Source organism: Sturnira hondurensis, unplaced genomic scaffold, assembly GCF_014824575.4.
Source record: "Sturnira hondurensis isolate 20B ecotype Veracruz unplaced genomic scaffold, ASM1482457v3 Scaffold0008640, whole genome shotgun sequence".
NCBI lineage: Eukaryota > Metazoa > Chordata > Mammalia > Chiroptera > Phyllostomidae > Sturnira > Sturnira hondurensis.
Window position 1 is genome coordinate 4,074,289 of NW_028081271.1, and position 15,364 is coordinate 4,089,652.

Sequence of the window (15,364 nt, forward strand, 5' to 3'; positions counted from 1 at the left end):
TGCTATTTTAAATCATCTCATAATCCCATCGTGCGCCATAAATAGTTACATCATTTTTCCTCAATCTAAGCACATTTGGATTTTTCTCCTTTTTTCATAAATCATTTATTCTGTTTCTTTCAACACGTGGATTTATCTCTGGCTTCCTTCCAGTTACCCACATCTGTGCAGAGGGTGGGGGAGGGGTCTAAGTAAATGTTCACTGTTAGGATGAAGCCTGGTATTTCCAGAGACGGCATAAGGGCATAGTAGCAGCGCCCTTGTCCCCGGTTTTGCTTTCCATGGTCTCAGTTAGCTGCGGACAACTTCCATCCAAAAATATTAAATGGAACATTTCAGAAGAAGAATTCACAGTGTTTAAATTGCACGGTGTTCTAGGCAGCGTGATGAAATCTGTCACCACCTGGCTTCACCCTGCCCTGAGGTGAGTCATCATCCCTTTGTCTTTGCTCCTTGGCCGTTTGGTCACCAGCTTGGTTATCAGGTCCGTTGTCAGAGAGAGAGAGACCACATTCACGTAATTCTTACTACAGTGTATAGTTACGACTGGTCTGTGTTTTACTAGTTGTTATTGTTAATCTCTCCTTGTTCCTACTTGATAAAGAAAACTTTGCTATATGTAGGTATGTACAGAAAAAGTCTTGGCATATGTGTAGGGTTTGGCCCTCCCCGAAGTTTCAGGACCCCCTGGGGCATCTTGGAACGTGTCCCTCATGCACGAGTGGGAACTACTGTGGGGTCCTTGGGGCTGACAGCCCTGAGGTTGAATTCTGTCTTTGCCACTTCCAGCTATGAGACACTCATCTGGTTATTAAAACCCTCTGTGCCTCGATGTCTCTACCTCTAAAATGGGGCTAATGGCACCTGCTTGACGGGATGGTTGGGGTTCCTAAACTAAGAAACAGTTGTTGGTACAAGGTGTCCAAACAAAGATAACCAGATAGATATAAGTACTATGCATTTGTAATTGACAGATTATTTCAGATTGATTATGAGTTTCCTATAAATCTATAATTTGGACTTTTTAATGAAAGATTTTGTGTCTATGATTCCTTTTGAATCCAACCTTTATAAAAAGACACAAATCCTTCCAGTCAATATACACATGAAAAGCCATGAGATTAAGAATAAAGGAATTGTGAAATCACACATAGAGTCAGGTAGAACAACACACTCATTACATGTTACAAATTAAGAATAGAAGAGTTAGATGGATTTAGACTGGAAAGAGACCACCAAGACCCTAACTCAATCCAAGAAAGAAAATGTGAGTAGAATATGAAGACAGAGAATGGGTAGTTGTGACATAAAAAATATCAAGCAAGAGGTAACAGGAGGCAATGAATGCCGAGCCTAGCAGTAGGCGACACAACTGGGCACTGCCTGTGGACCAGAGACCACACCGAGCATCTGTCCTGAGCCTGGGATGGCCGTTGTGACTCCACTTTACAGAGGAGTCATCCAAGCCTGACAACGGTTAGGATAGCCCTTGCCCAGGTCCTACAGGAGCAAGTGGTGAAGCTGGAGCTCAAACACAGGCGTGCCTGGCAAAATTTTATCCCCAAAGTTCCCAAGCTTCCGCAAGCAGGCGGGTCACCTGGAGGGATGTGAATGCCGTGCCCACTTCTGTCTCCGATGCTGCAGGCCTGGGGCGGGGCCTGGGCGGGGCCTGGGCGTCTTCAGGGTGGGCTGTGCTGGGGACTGTGCTTTGAGAACCACTGCTTCATCTCAGTGCTCAGCTTTTGAGGTTGATAGTGATCAAACTGGACCTAGCATGAGAGAACGTGTCACCGGATCCTTGATGTATTAAGCTGAAGCATACTTCATTCCTCTTCACTAAGGGTGACAGGGATTCCAGGTCCCAGAGGGGTGTTAGGCTGCAGATCACGTGCTGATGGCCCTTCAGAAGGGAAGAAATGTGGGGGCAGGATACCCACAGACACACATACCACCACTCCTGGGGTCACTGTGTTACTGGACAGTCACCCTAATTTGCCTCCACATATCCTCTTTCAACGGCGCGGTTAAAGCAACAGCCCAGAGTCAAGTTCGGTGGTTGCTGACTCACTGCCCAGTTTTTATGAGCTGACTTAAACTTGACTGAATGAGAGGGGGCAAAGGAACATGAGAGTGTCTCACAGTTGTGTGCTTCTAACTCGCTATGCTGAATCCTAGGAGTTGAATCCACCTACTTGATTGGTGAAGACATGCAATGTGATTATCAAAGCCATGGAAAGTTAGAGGAAAGGTACAGTGTTATATTTTCAATTTTTATTTAGCTAATAGCCAATTCAACCGGATACACCTATAGCTAGAGCTAGGTTCCTTTCCTTAGGGGGAAAATAGCAGTCATCACATTAACATTAGAAAGCATTTGGTGAGCATTTGGTCGCCTCTTTGAACGTGGCAACTGCTTGGGTCCCATACAGAACAAACCCAAAGAGTCGGCTCTTATTTGGGAATTAAAATGCGTGGATGCCAGCTCTTTGGTTCAATTCAATTCAGTTCAGTTCAATTCACTCAGCATAATCTAGCAAGCACTTATTGATTGCCTTCTTATGTTTACACTAGGCACAGCCCTGGGCCTGGTTTTATGATGGATAAATACAGACTCTATCAGGCCAATGAGCTACCCTGTGCACTTTAGGGAAACCATTTCAGCTTTCGGATGCATTGACTAATAAGCCTATAAATCACTGCGCACCATCTCTAATAGCTAAGTGGTACCTGAAGGAATTAGTAGACCTCAAATGCCAAATTCTCACCTTGGTTAAAATATAAGTAAATGTTTTTGGCAAAATGTTTTAGGTGGGAATGAGGGCAGGCACTGTTTTAAAATACTTAAGATGGTATTATTTTTCACCTTTAGAATAGCCAGGACTTGTTTCTTCATAGAACATCTTAACTGAATTCTGAACACAGGCAGCACTTTCTTAGTGCAGGCAACTGGGCAGAAGCCGGTGACAGTGGTTCCTTCGCACTGTACGGCGACAGCTAACAGTGTGCCCCGTACTGGGACAACTTGTTTGTCAGCTTGTTCATAAATGTATATTACTGCGTGCACCAATTAGCCTGAGTTGGGTTTTTTTTTTTCCTTTTGCATCAGCTCCTGGTGATGTTTCAAGTACCTGGTCAGGGGAGGATTTTGCAAATCTGCTTGCACCTGGAGACGAGGATGAACAAGGTTCCCCTGCATTCTGTGTGTTGGGCCACACCCTCCCGTTTGAGCTATAGAGGGCACTTCTTGTTCGGCTTTTATTATAACCTTCAGAAAAGATGGGAAGTGTGCCCCCGACTGCTATGCCGTAAGATCTCTGCTGGCCATCCAGTGCGCAGGCCCGGATGTGCGATATTATTGTGAAGGGCAAGCTGACGGCCAGCAAGTCCCTGACAATCTGTCACCTCACCTGATTCTGGTAAAAGGGTCCCCAGATGGGCTGTGGCTGCCACTGCTGTTAACATTCCTGCATTTGTAGCATCTTGGAAGTGAAATTTGTGAATTAACCCGCATTCCTTCTTTGTTGTTTGGAAACTGAAGTTTGGTTTCCAAGGCCATTACCTATTGCACGGGCGTGGCTAGGGGGGAAAGAGGAGACAGCTGTTACGATACTGAATATATTTTCTTGTATTCTTCTGTCTCCGATTTTTTTGTTATACATGAGAGACCTTGTGTAATGTTTAATGTTTCAATTTACTGTCTGCATTTTCAGCCTGAGTATTTGTCATCTTGTTCCAATTTAATGAAAGCTTATTTGGCTTTGGTTTCCATTGGAAAGCAGAACGCACGTACAGCTTTCAGCAATAATATATATTTTTCTTTTTCTTTTTGGATTCAAACAGCCTTCTAAAATTTTCTCTACTGAAATTCTGGCAGAGTTATTTCTTCAACATTTGGCTGAGGGTTTGGAATGTTTTAAACATTTGAAATGACTGGGATCAATTACTGGAACCTAAAATGGATAACCTTTAAGACACAAAGCTCGTGTTTTTCTTAATCATCTCATTACATGACATTTTTCTGTTTGTATATCGATAAAACGCTGTGTGTTGGCTAAATAAGGCACATTTCATTTATTTCCAAGTTCTGTTGATATTGTAAAGTTAGCATATTCCATATAACATTAAAGTTATTTTTAAGATTTAACATCTTTGTGGATGAGAGAAATAAAATTCAGGAGATGGATATAAACTTGTAACAATTTAGCAGTCTAACAAAGTATAATAAATAGCAAAATCATGGATTTGAAATGAATCTGAAACAAATTCACAATACAAACGTAATTTTTTAGGCTCTGTTTTTCTAATTAAGGGACCTCCGAGTCTTTTTCTGATTCATTCTTAATGTCATTTCATTACCGGGGTTTTTCTCTCCCCCCTCTCATAATATCACTGCTTCCTCTGAGAGATGTTTACTTAGAAGGGGTTAAATAGTCAAATCCTCCTGTTTTTACTCATCAGCTTAATTCAGGACTCACACTGCACTTCGAGGGTAGAAAGGAAGCGAGGTATCGCCAGCTTTGAGATCTGACTTTTGATAAATATAAATCTGGAGCAACTGTCTGCTGATGGTACGTAGTGGATGTAGCCCACGACGGGCAGACTACTGCAGTGATAGAAAGAAATATTACAGTTAGAACATTCCTGCTTTTGCTCCAGTGGACTCAGAATACATTAGCAGAGTCCTCTCTCAGCTTGGAGTTTTTTTCTGATGATGGATTAGTGATAAACTCATATGCAAGTTATTCCAGAGTTCCTTTGAGACTTCAGCTTTTCATGAATGAAAAAGTCATTTGTAAATTTTCTGTAGTCTTTTATTATTTTTCCCATGGAACCAGGTTGCTTTGTACAATTTTGCACTGCTATAATTTCTTTGAAATAATAGCCCACAGTTCAGTTTTAATATCCTAATTATTTGTTTGGTGGTTTCGAGAAACTACTGTTCTGTCATGCAATAAATTGTATTTCATAAAGAAAGAACTTAAAGTTGAAATCATCTTATAAACTGCAAGCTCAGACTTTCATCAGACCAGAAGTCTCCTTGCTCATTTTGTCCTAAATGACTTTTGATATAAGGCCAAACTTTGTACCAGATGTGTGGTATTTTATGATAATTACATGGTGCAAGCCTTCGGTCATTTTCCACAGAGACCATTCAACATCTGCTTTATCAAAATGGTTTTCGACTTGTTTCCACGGCCACAGATGAGGAAGAATATTAAATGAGACTCTAAATCACATATTTTATTATTTGATAAAGTGAATTTCCCTTGCATTTGTCTGTTATGAGTTGCCACAGACTTAGAGATTTCCTTTGAAGACAGCACAGTAGAGTTGGGGTCATTTTTGTCAGCTATTTCAAGGGTTAAAAACTTTAAAGGCATTCAGTTGACATTTGCGTTTTCTGTTTCCTTTCTTCTGTTATCCATCATAATTCCAAATACAGATAAAGGACTGGATAAGGACGTGGGCGGGACAGGGATGGCGGGGTCTATTATTCCCATTTCCACCCCGAGACCACTTTATCTATTTACCAACCCACTTCCCTAGAACTTGTCTTATCTAACCCTGGAGACAGGGTTCCAGATATCGATTCACAAAGACAAATGGCCGGAGGTCACAGCAGGTGGAGATGCCAGAATCGTGGGGCAGCGTGCGGCGCAGGTTCTCACACACCTGTTAGCATTTCCTCCGCTGCGGGAACGGCAGGTCAGGCGCCGTGCAGGTGCCCAACTCCCCGCTCAGCAGCCGCTCCCTCCACGCACTTTGTTGGAGTATCAAGCACACAGGCCCTTTCCTTCGATATTCTTGAGTATTTCACTCAAAACTGTAAGGAGCCCTGAGCTGTGTGGCTCAGTTGGTCGGTCGTCAGCGCCCAAAGTGACAGGTCGTTGGTCTGATGCCCAGTGAGGGCACATGCCTGGGTTGTAGGTGTGGTCCCTGGTCAGGGCACATCCAAGAGGCAACCAATAGATATATCTCTCTCATGTGGATGTTTCTCTCCCTCTCTTTCTCCTCCCCCCCTCTAAAAATAAATAAATAAAATCTTTAAAAATAAAAACTGTAAGGGAAAAGACCTTTATTTCAATGGTTTCTACCTTAATGGGCAAAATACCAGCTTTGCAAAAACGTGTACTTCCTCAGTAGACAGTATTTTTGGGGGGTGGTACAGCCCTTTCCACACACCTCGAAACCTTGCACACTAACTGAGCACACCGACAAAGCCAGTGAGACGTTCTGCAAGACGCTGTGTTCTCGCACGGCCCTCAGGACAGCAGCGTGGGTTCTGGGCAGACGCTACCGTAACCCGCCATTAAAATAAGTACGTGCATTCCCATGGCCCAAAATAAATCAAAGTGGATGTACAGAATAACTTCCAGGGAGCTCAGAAGAAATTCAGTATGCCTCATCTCTTCTTGGGGCGGGGGAAAGAGTTGGTATGGTTTTCATCGAAATTTTTATGCGACTAAAACTTCCTGTTTGCTCCACTTGCCTAAGAGTTTCTTATCCCGCAATTATGGTATGAACTTAGAGCTTGGAGAAAACATTATTCAATAAGTGTTGGTGGGCCAAATGACTGTTTTGCGAGACTACAGGATTTTTTTTTTTGGTAAGCTAAATTCTATTTTAATATAATTTAAAAGACAAGCCCTACAATACAAAATTTATTTAAAACATAACTTTTTCTTCAATGAAAGGATTTTTTTTTGTCATTCCTGACAGATTTGATTTGAGGATAAAAGGAAACACGTAACCACAGTGGAAAGGTATTTACATCCCAAAGCCCATTTGTGTCTAAGTATCTTTGAACTCAGTGATTTCAGATTTATTTTCAGACTTTTTAGATCCTTGCTGGGGTCACATGCATACTTCATTCCCAGGATATGACAGGAGTGTAAGTAATTCTGTGAGCATCTCCGAAGTCAGGCTCTTCAGTGTCCCTGGCGCCCAGACACAGTCTGGCAAAGGCGGCCATTCAGTCGGGTGAAAGGTGCTTTAAGTCCTGAGGGTGATCGGTCAAGAATAAATTTCTCCAGTAAGACGTTTCTACAAAGGCACAATGACTACACTTCCGGGGCTCAAACAAACAGAGCGTCAGGAAGTATCATTCTGAAGTATCATGGTGGCACGGCCGTAACCATGAAAAGGTCAGTAACAGATGGAAGATTGTGCACCTGGCTGAGCAGACCCCTGACTGCCACTCCTTGTCCCTTGCCACAGGCATGAGGCCCTGTCTTAGCTGTCTGTGCACATGTGAGAATAGTGACCACCCCACGCTGTGGCTTGTCCTGAAGAATTCTGGGTGGTCCGGGCCCACTATTTGGTGATTGGGAGAGTGAAATGGAGTTGGAACATCAGACTAAGTTATGTTTAAGCATAATCTGTTCTTCAGAGAAGACTGCCTTTCATCTGCAGTGATGGGGGGCGCTGCTGAGTTAGACGTATTCTTACCCCCAGGGGACAGACAATAGGACACTTCTGCAAAACAGGATATCATTTAAAAGCATGTTCTTTTTGTCTAAAGATCATTGTCTTGATTAGTAACAAAGACTGGGGCTTACCATTGTCCTTTGGAATTTACTAAATCATTTTTTTCAATCACTACTCGTCCTGTTTGATAAGAAAAAATATTCCTGAAATGTTACTTTCCCTTCTCTTCCAGTAAGGAAAGAAAAACCCCTCACATCATGCAGGGCCGTAAGATGTCATGAGGGCTGTTCAATATCCAGTTCCTAACAGTTTTTTAGCGTGGACCCTAAACGTGAAAAATCTATGAATGCTTAACACAGAGCATTCAATGTTAACATTCTAAATGTTACCCAAGGTCAGAAATAGTATTTTGGAATGTGAACAACTCCATCTGCAAAGTGAAGTGATTCATCACTTTAAACAACAGATTCGAGGTTTTAATAGAAGCAAAACAAACTCAGACATCTCACCCATCGATAAAGCTCGCCGGCGTCTGAGAGAGACCATCAGCACACGACTCTCTTTGTGGAGCGGACACGAACGAAGCCGACAGTGTTGGCCTGGCCAGAGAGTTGGAGACGGGGAGGACGAGGACGGACGGCACTTCCACCCTCTCACATGGACACATCACTTCGCGTGCGTGGGCCGTGGGGCCGGCCAGGCTGCCTCCGCGACTGCAAGGCACACGCTTCCTCCATCTGAACCCTGAGTCCAGGATGCCCCAGACCACGTTGTGTAAATAAAGCACGTTTGTTAATGAATGTGTCCTATTATATTGTACTCAAACAGGGGGGACCCTTAGGCCATCTCACCTACTAAGCTTACCTTTAATTTGAACACACAGCTCCTCACCCAGGGAGCTTGAGGAATGGACCACAGTGCCTCCAGTGAAGGCCAAGGCCAAGTGGGAGTCCCGCAGGCATTGGAGGCTCCTGGAACCTCCTGGGCAGCAGTCAGCGCAGACTCTGTCCCCGGAAGGCAGTCCTCTTCTTAAATGGGTTAGAGTGGAAGGCCGTGGAGGGGGGCTGCTCACCAAGCTCGTTGTAACTTGGTTCTATTTTTCCTAACCGCTGGCCTGGCTTTTCCGGAAGTGGCTAAGAAATTAAACCTGGCACCTGGGCCTGGAAGCAACTATAGTAGAGTTACTTACTACTTGCCTCCAAAAGGCTTCTTCCACCTCTATTCTCCTGTGATTTCCACCTGGTCTCCCATAAATAAGGTAAAATCCGCTCCCAGCCTCCGCCTCAGAACATTCCGTGTTCTCCCTCCAGCACTTCAGCCAGCTCTCCTGTGACCGTCCTGTTGTAGGTGCCGTGGGTGTGGGGCTTTGGTGGGGGACAGGTGGAGGGTCAACACAAAGGCTGTCCTTCGCTTTTCCCCTTGTAAGTGGATGAGAGTGGGTCTGGATGCTGTGCGTGTATTCCCAGGAATACAGGGAATGCCGGGGAGCGCACACCGAAGGAGGTGCCAGACGGCTGAGAAACAGCCCCTCCTTAAGGAACTTGACCGGCACTGGTGGCTGGAGCTACCCTGGGGCGTGATTCAGTTTCCTCAGTTTCTGCATCTGTAAAACTTTTCCGATGGTTCATAGGAACCCTTCTTACTCTTAAACTGACGTGATGCTTCTAGAAGCTGCTTGTTACTGTCCAAGCGTCAGGTTCCCTGGAACTCCTTCCGGAGTCTAAGGGAATGGAAATGCCAAAGACAGCGTTTCAACGTTAAAGAGTAAGTTTGCAACAGGACCTTTTCATTTGCCTGTGCGTCCACTAACCACTGCGGAAGTATTTGATTAATTACGTTTCAGTTGTTTAATTCTTGTCCCGCTCCCAACCAGCAGACTTGCCACCCTCTGGTCTGTAGGACAAAGGAAGGTAGGAGAACTAAACTTAGACATAGGGTGGGAGACAAAAGGAGTGATCATCTTTACCCCCAGAATATGTGTTTATTCCCCTTGTACTGATTAGAATTATAAGGGGGTGATTTGAAGAACTTTCTATCTGTGGTGCGTATGACCCTAAAGAAAGAGGATTGACTTTTGATGACTGGCCTTTAGAAATCTTTATTATTGCTTTATACTCTCTCTCACTCCGTGATTATCTCAATCCAGTCCTGGTGGACAGAGTTCTAACCTAAAAGCCAATCTCATGGGAAATAAATTCAGTAATAAGAGAGGGAATAAATAAGCGTTTGGTTATCAATTTAGAAAACAAAATTTTTACTTCTAGGTTGGTTCTTTCCCCTTCAAGTTGAATTTTAATACAACCAAGAGACATTGCATTCAAAGATGGTGAGGGATTCTCAGGCTCAGCTGCTTCATTTCACGGCAACTAAATTTATCAAAATATGTCACCCTTGAAACCTCTATGAAGGAAAGGATGGTAGAAAATCGTTCAGATATTTTAAATAACGGCATTGCAGCAAGAAAGAAAATGTCACATTATTTGTTACTTTCTATATCATTGTAACCTGAATGACTCAAGCGTTTGTTGAGTGAATGAATGAATGGATTTTGTTACACTCTGACGTTCAGTAAGAAGAAAGACTTGGGGACTGAAGGTATTAAAGCTATAAAGAATGACTCTAAATTTTAAAAGTTTCAGTAATGAAATTGACATTTGTTCAAAATGTATTGAATCATTTTTAAAAAGACATCCCAATAGATTGCTCGCAAATGGCCTGGTTTTCTATAACACCTTGGCTCTGTATGCTCTCTTTAAAAATCCATTCTTCATCCCCAGGCCTACCTTCTATTTTGCCAAAAAGTATTAACAAATACTGTAATGGTATTACCAAGGCATTAAAAATAGTTTCAGAAATGATACGCATAGACTTGATATAAAGAACCTTGAGATTTCCTAACTGTTTATAGCGAACTCCTGCTCATTTCTATAAGCCTGAACTTCCGAGTTCAAGTGTATCTGTCATTTCTTCCTCCAGAGTTTAATTCATCTTTAATCCTGACTGTCTTAGCAAGGGCCATCAGGAAGAATAATCACAAACTCGCCATGAGAACAAGGCAAGCAGTGCGCAGTAGGAGATAGGGTATTGACCAGGGAGTTTTCCTCTCCATCCCTGTTCTTAGTAAATCATTGCAGGAGCAGAGATAAATATTAACTTAGTCGTATTTAAACGTTTTCTTTCAAACTCCCACCAAACATCACAACCATTTATCAACCATTTCCCCCTGAGGCTTTTCCTCCAGATTCCTTAGTAGGCACTTCCTTCTGTGACAATAAAACATAAATAAAATCAGGCAGAAATGTGTACCATATTCCTGGGAATTCTGGGTGAAGTTTTGAAAGCTCATTGACCGGAAAGAGTGTGTTCTCCTAGAGAAAGCCTGAGGACCCAGTGCAAATATTTATCTTTTGGGCCTCTCCTGGAAGAGGAGAAAAATGAAAGAATTCTTGACGTAAGAACACAGTCGAGGTGGGATGGCAATGAATTCAAGATAAGGCTGCCAGCCATGCTTGGCTAACACCGCGTAACACTTGGGCTCTTGTATAAAAACCGACTTGAACTTGCCCGGCTTGAGAAGTGTAACATAAAGAGCCATCTTTAATATCACATTCTTTTCTCATTAAAATTCCGGGGGCTCAGTGGGGATGAAATAACATTTATCCATCTATTCAAGACACGTTCTTCCTCTTGAACCCATGCCTCCTGGCTGGTGTTCTTCACAGTGAAGTCCTCTAACTGGTATCCCGGGAGGGGACCATGTGCCTTTTAGCTGCCTCTGTCCTGTGTCATTAGCAGTGTGGGCATTATTTAAGGAGTGAAACCCCAGGTGTGGTTGTACTAAGTCACAGAAAGAGGGAGGTTCCAGGTAACGGAGGCTGGACAGGGATGTACATGACAGGGCTGGCAGAGGTTTCAGGTAACTACAGCCTGCTTCCTCTGACAAATGAGGCGGACAATACAAATCAGAGGAAGCAAAGGTAAGGAGCCAGGGCACATAGATGCACCTCCTGGCAACCCCCACCTGCAGTGTGGCGGGCACGGTCCCAGAGACCCTTCCTGTCCCCGTCAGGCCCTTGCTGAATCGCCCCATCAGGATATTTTTGGTCTTGCCTTCCAGCCTGGCTTTTATCCTAGCCAGGTAGCTGGCATCCCGGTAGGGCCATCTCCCGGGAGATGTACACAGGGTCCCAGAACAAGGAGCCATGTAACGCTTCTGCCGTAACACAAGTGGATGAGAAAAGACAGCCCCTTTTCTGGGCGGAGTTCCCAGGGGCACATCCTTCTCACCCCCACAGTCACAGCAGAGGCCCCCTGGTCTCATTTCAACTGAAATCGCCCCAGGAGCCTTGGCTTCACTCTTTTTTCCCTGTTGGGCTCAGATCCAGCCCTGAGGCTAGGTGTTCCACTGCCCTAAGGGCTACACCATCTTCCCAGCGGCGTGTAAGGGGAGGGCTCTCTGAGTCCCTTCTGCTGCTTCTGAACCGGGGCGTGACGATTCCGCCCCAGCCATCACTTACCTGGGCAATTTGTCAGACAAGAAGGAACGAGAGGGAGACCCGTTTGTTTGCTGTCTTTAAATCCATCCTGAGGGTAATACCATAAGGGCAACAGTATGCACTGCCAAAACAAAACCCCAAACCAATGGACAGTTTCTCTGGTCATTGACATGTCCATAACATGCGATGACAGCTGTGATGGAGGGCAAGGAGGGCAAGGTGACCTTGAGAGGCCGCAGTCGGCTCTGACTTGGTACCTCTTTGCTGATGACGAGCTCTCCGCTGGCATGTCGCCACACCGATTTTCTTAAGGAGCATTTTTTTCTCTTTTGCTCATGGAAGCTAATCGTGTGACTTTGCAGTTACAACGCATCGCTGTAATTAATGGGACTCCCTTTCTGCTGGGAAGCTTGGACGCGTCTGTGGCACAGGAAAATGGAGAAGGGGTAAGCAGGGGAGCACAGAAGTGAGGACAAACAGGAGAAAGTGTCTCAGAAATGAGGACCGCAGATGAAAGGCACATGGACCAAAATGAAAAGTTTCCTGGGTTATGGAAATATTTTGGTATAACCTTCACTGTTTACTTTTAATATACCTTATTGCATTCCTAGTGGGAGAGATGAAAACATTTGTTTTCACTCACTCTATTTCAGCGATTTTCAATCTTTTTCATCTCACGCACACATAAACTAATTACTAAAATTCTGCATCACACCAAAAATGTATTTTTACCAGTCTGACAGAAGTCAAATAATTTTGACCGATTTACAAGAAATAATAACAATAGTTACCTACCCTTTTCTTCTCCAAAGTGACTTTTTAAAAAATCAGATGCCTATACTTGTATATAAGAATTTTTGGTACCAAGAATTAACCAATCGGATGCAACCTTATTATGCAATGTGACCAATGAGATACAACTCTTTTATGTGACCTATGTATTTACGGTTCAAGGCCGGGCAGTCACACCTAGTTGGCTATTGTCATGTTGGCTGTTGTCATTTCTTTTATTTCTTGGGAAAAAGAGGTCAGTGCTGCTGACTAAATAGTCAGGTATTGCATGTTTTAAAAATTCTTGTAACACACCAGCTGAACATTACTGCTCTCTTTGAACTAAAGTATATTTTGAATATTTTCTCTTTTTTCTTACCATTGATGCACATTTTTTGTTATTTGATACAGGTCCCTGGTTTGGTATGCTCAGAGCAGGTGCGAGGGAGGGGGTTAGAACAGGGCGTTAACCTGCTTCGAGGCCCTGACTCTTTGGGGCTTCCATCCGTGGGCTCCTTTTTTGCCCTGGGCCAGTGGGCAGGAGCCCCTCCCTAAAGCCTGTCCCTCTTGCTTTCTTCGTTCTCCAGCTTTTCAGTGGCCTGTCAGTCACCAAGGGGCACCATGGTCATGACACAAAGTAATTCCTTGATAGGAGCTACCAATGTTCCTATTAAAAGTATGTTAGCACACTTTTTGGACTAAAAGTGTTGACTGTCCTATGCACCGTCAAAGGTGTGGTGGCTCGTAGATTTCCGTGTTACATTCCCTCACTCCCCCTCTCGGAGGAAATGAAGGAGCCCTTGGGAGACCCTCAGAATCAGGACTCTACCATTAGGGCGTCGCTGAGTCTGCACTGATTCCTCGAACTGCAGTTTGCCAAGAAACAGCCGAAGTGCAGTTAAAAATGCAAACTCCTGGGCTCCCACCCTCAGATATTCCATGTGGTGAGTCTGGAGAAGAGCCCAAGAACGTGCATTTGAAATGAATGTTCTCGTGATTCTAATGCAAGTGTTCTGGGATCCTGGGTTTAGCTGAGGGAGGAGGGGAGGGGCTGGTGGCGGAGGGGAGCCATTCCTCCCCCTCCACGCAGAGTCGGGAGGTGGTCTTGTCCCCGGTAGGCACTATGCTCAGAGGTTGGCATCATGGTAGTTTGAAAGACAAGGAAGGTTTCCTATGAAGACGGCATCGTGTGCTCTTGCTTGGACTCCCACCCTCCCCACGCTCACACTCTCCCAGCTGCCTCCTCCCTTCTAAACACTCAAACTGATTACTAAAATTTAGAAAGGAAGACAAAATTGAAGATAGATCTGTAACCGAAAACAAGGTGAATGTCTCTATGGCTGAGAAACACAACAGGAACACAACCAGTAACTGAAGACGAAGCGGGGGGGGGGGGGGNGGGGGGGGGGGGGGGGGGGTCTCCTGAAGGCGGGGCTAGGAGAGCCCTGGGAACTGGCAGGAGCCCGACTCTGTAGGGGTGACCGGGGTTGGCAATGCTCAGCAAAGGCCTGGCTGGGTCCACACCAGCCTCTGAGCTTGAAACCAGGGCCTGGGCTGCAGTGACAGGAAGTCGGAGGAGAAAGGTCTGTAAACTGCTCTCTGGAAAGCTGAATCTCTGGGGCAGCTGTGTAGGGAGGGTGTGGCCCGCTAGCCAGGACCTGGGCCAATGCACTCCCCGGTGTGGAGCCTCAGTGGGGAATATACCCAGTTTAATGGCACAGGCACAAAGTGTATAAACTACTATTCAAAATGAGTACTTAAAAATCCAAAATATACCAATAAAATGAATTCGAAGAAAGTCAGGGAAATGGGTGTGTGGGAGATGAGTTCACTGCATATGAAATAAAACCTTTTTAAGTAAACATGCTTATTATCCTCAAAGTGGTAAGGGAAGGAATTGCATTCATAAAGAGTAAGAAACAATGAAACAAAATAGAAATGAAGCAAGCACACAGTATATGAGAAAGTACCATTAAAAATTCCAAAAAAATATCTCTGGCTGGTGTGGCACACTGGGTCGGTTGTTGTCCCAGCCGAAAGGTCACAGGTTCAGTTCCTGGTCAGGGCACGTGTCTGGGTTGCGGGTTCCATCCCCGATCTCGGTGTGTATGAAAGGCAGCCAGTCGGATTTTGTCCCGCACTGGTATTTCCTTCTCCCTCCCTTCCCCTCTCTCTAAACCTTCTCCCCCCTCTTCTTTTTCTAAAAGCAATGAAAAAAAAAATGTCCACTGATGAGGATTTTAAAAGGTTTTGAAAAAACAGAGTCTTTAAAATTAAAAACTTTGTTAAGATAAACTCCAGATTCAACATAATTGTGAGAAAAATTACTGAACAGAATGACGGTGTTAACGAATTCAACCAGAACAGGGCACAGAGAAATAAAGAGATTGAAAAAGTATGAGAGAGCAAATAAATAAGTGTGTGGGGGCAGGTGGAGGGGTAAAATGACAGGCTATACGAAATGTCATAGGAGCACCAGAAAGGAATGGAAGAGAAGCAGCATTTAAAGAGAAGGTGGCTAAGGGTTTTCCAGAGCTGAAGGACGACATGAATCCCCAGACTGAATGTGTGCACCGTAGGCAGAGCAGGAAAAAAAAGAGGGGGGACACCTCCAGTAAGGAATTGGGAACATTAAGACTAGAGAGAAAAATATTCGTGTAATTTGGGAG

The 15,364-nt window shown here is 44.4% G+C and overlaps 1 protein-coding gene and 1 long non-coding RNA gene across 4 annotated transcripts in view; both read left to right on the forward strand.

Annotated features, from left to right (window-relative positions):
• TENM3 (teneurin transmembrane protein 3) overlaps window positions 1-15,364 on the forward strand; it is a 407,467-nt gene that overhangs the window by 54,410 nt on the left and 337,693 nt on the right. The gene's annotated exons all lie outside the window — the stretch shown is intronic.
• LOC118993058 (uncharacterized) lies at window positions 6,727-8,228 on the forward strand. The gene is made up of 2 exons (XR_005067766.1): window positions 6,727-7,145; window positions 7,665-8,228. It is a non-coding gene; the product is annotated as an uncharacterized LOC118993058 (long non-coding RNA).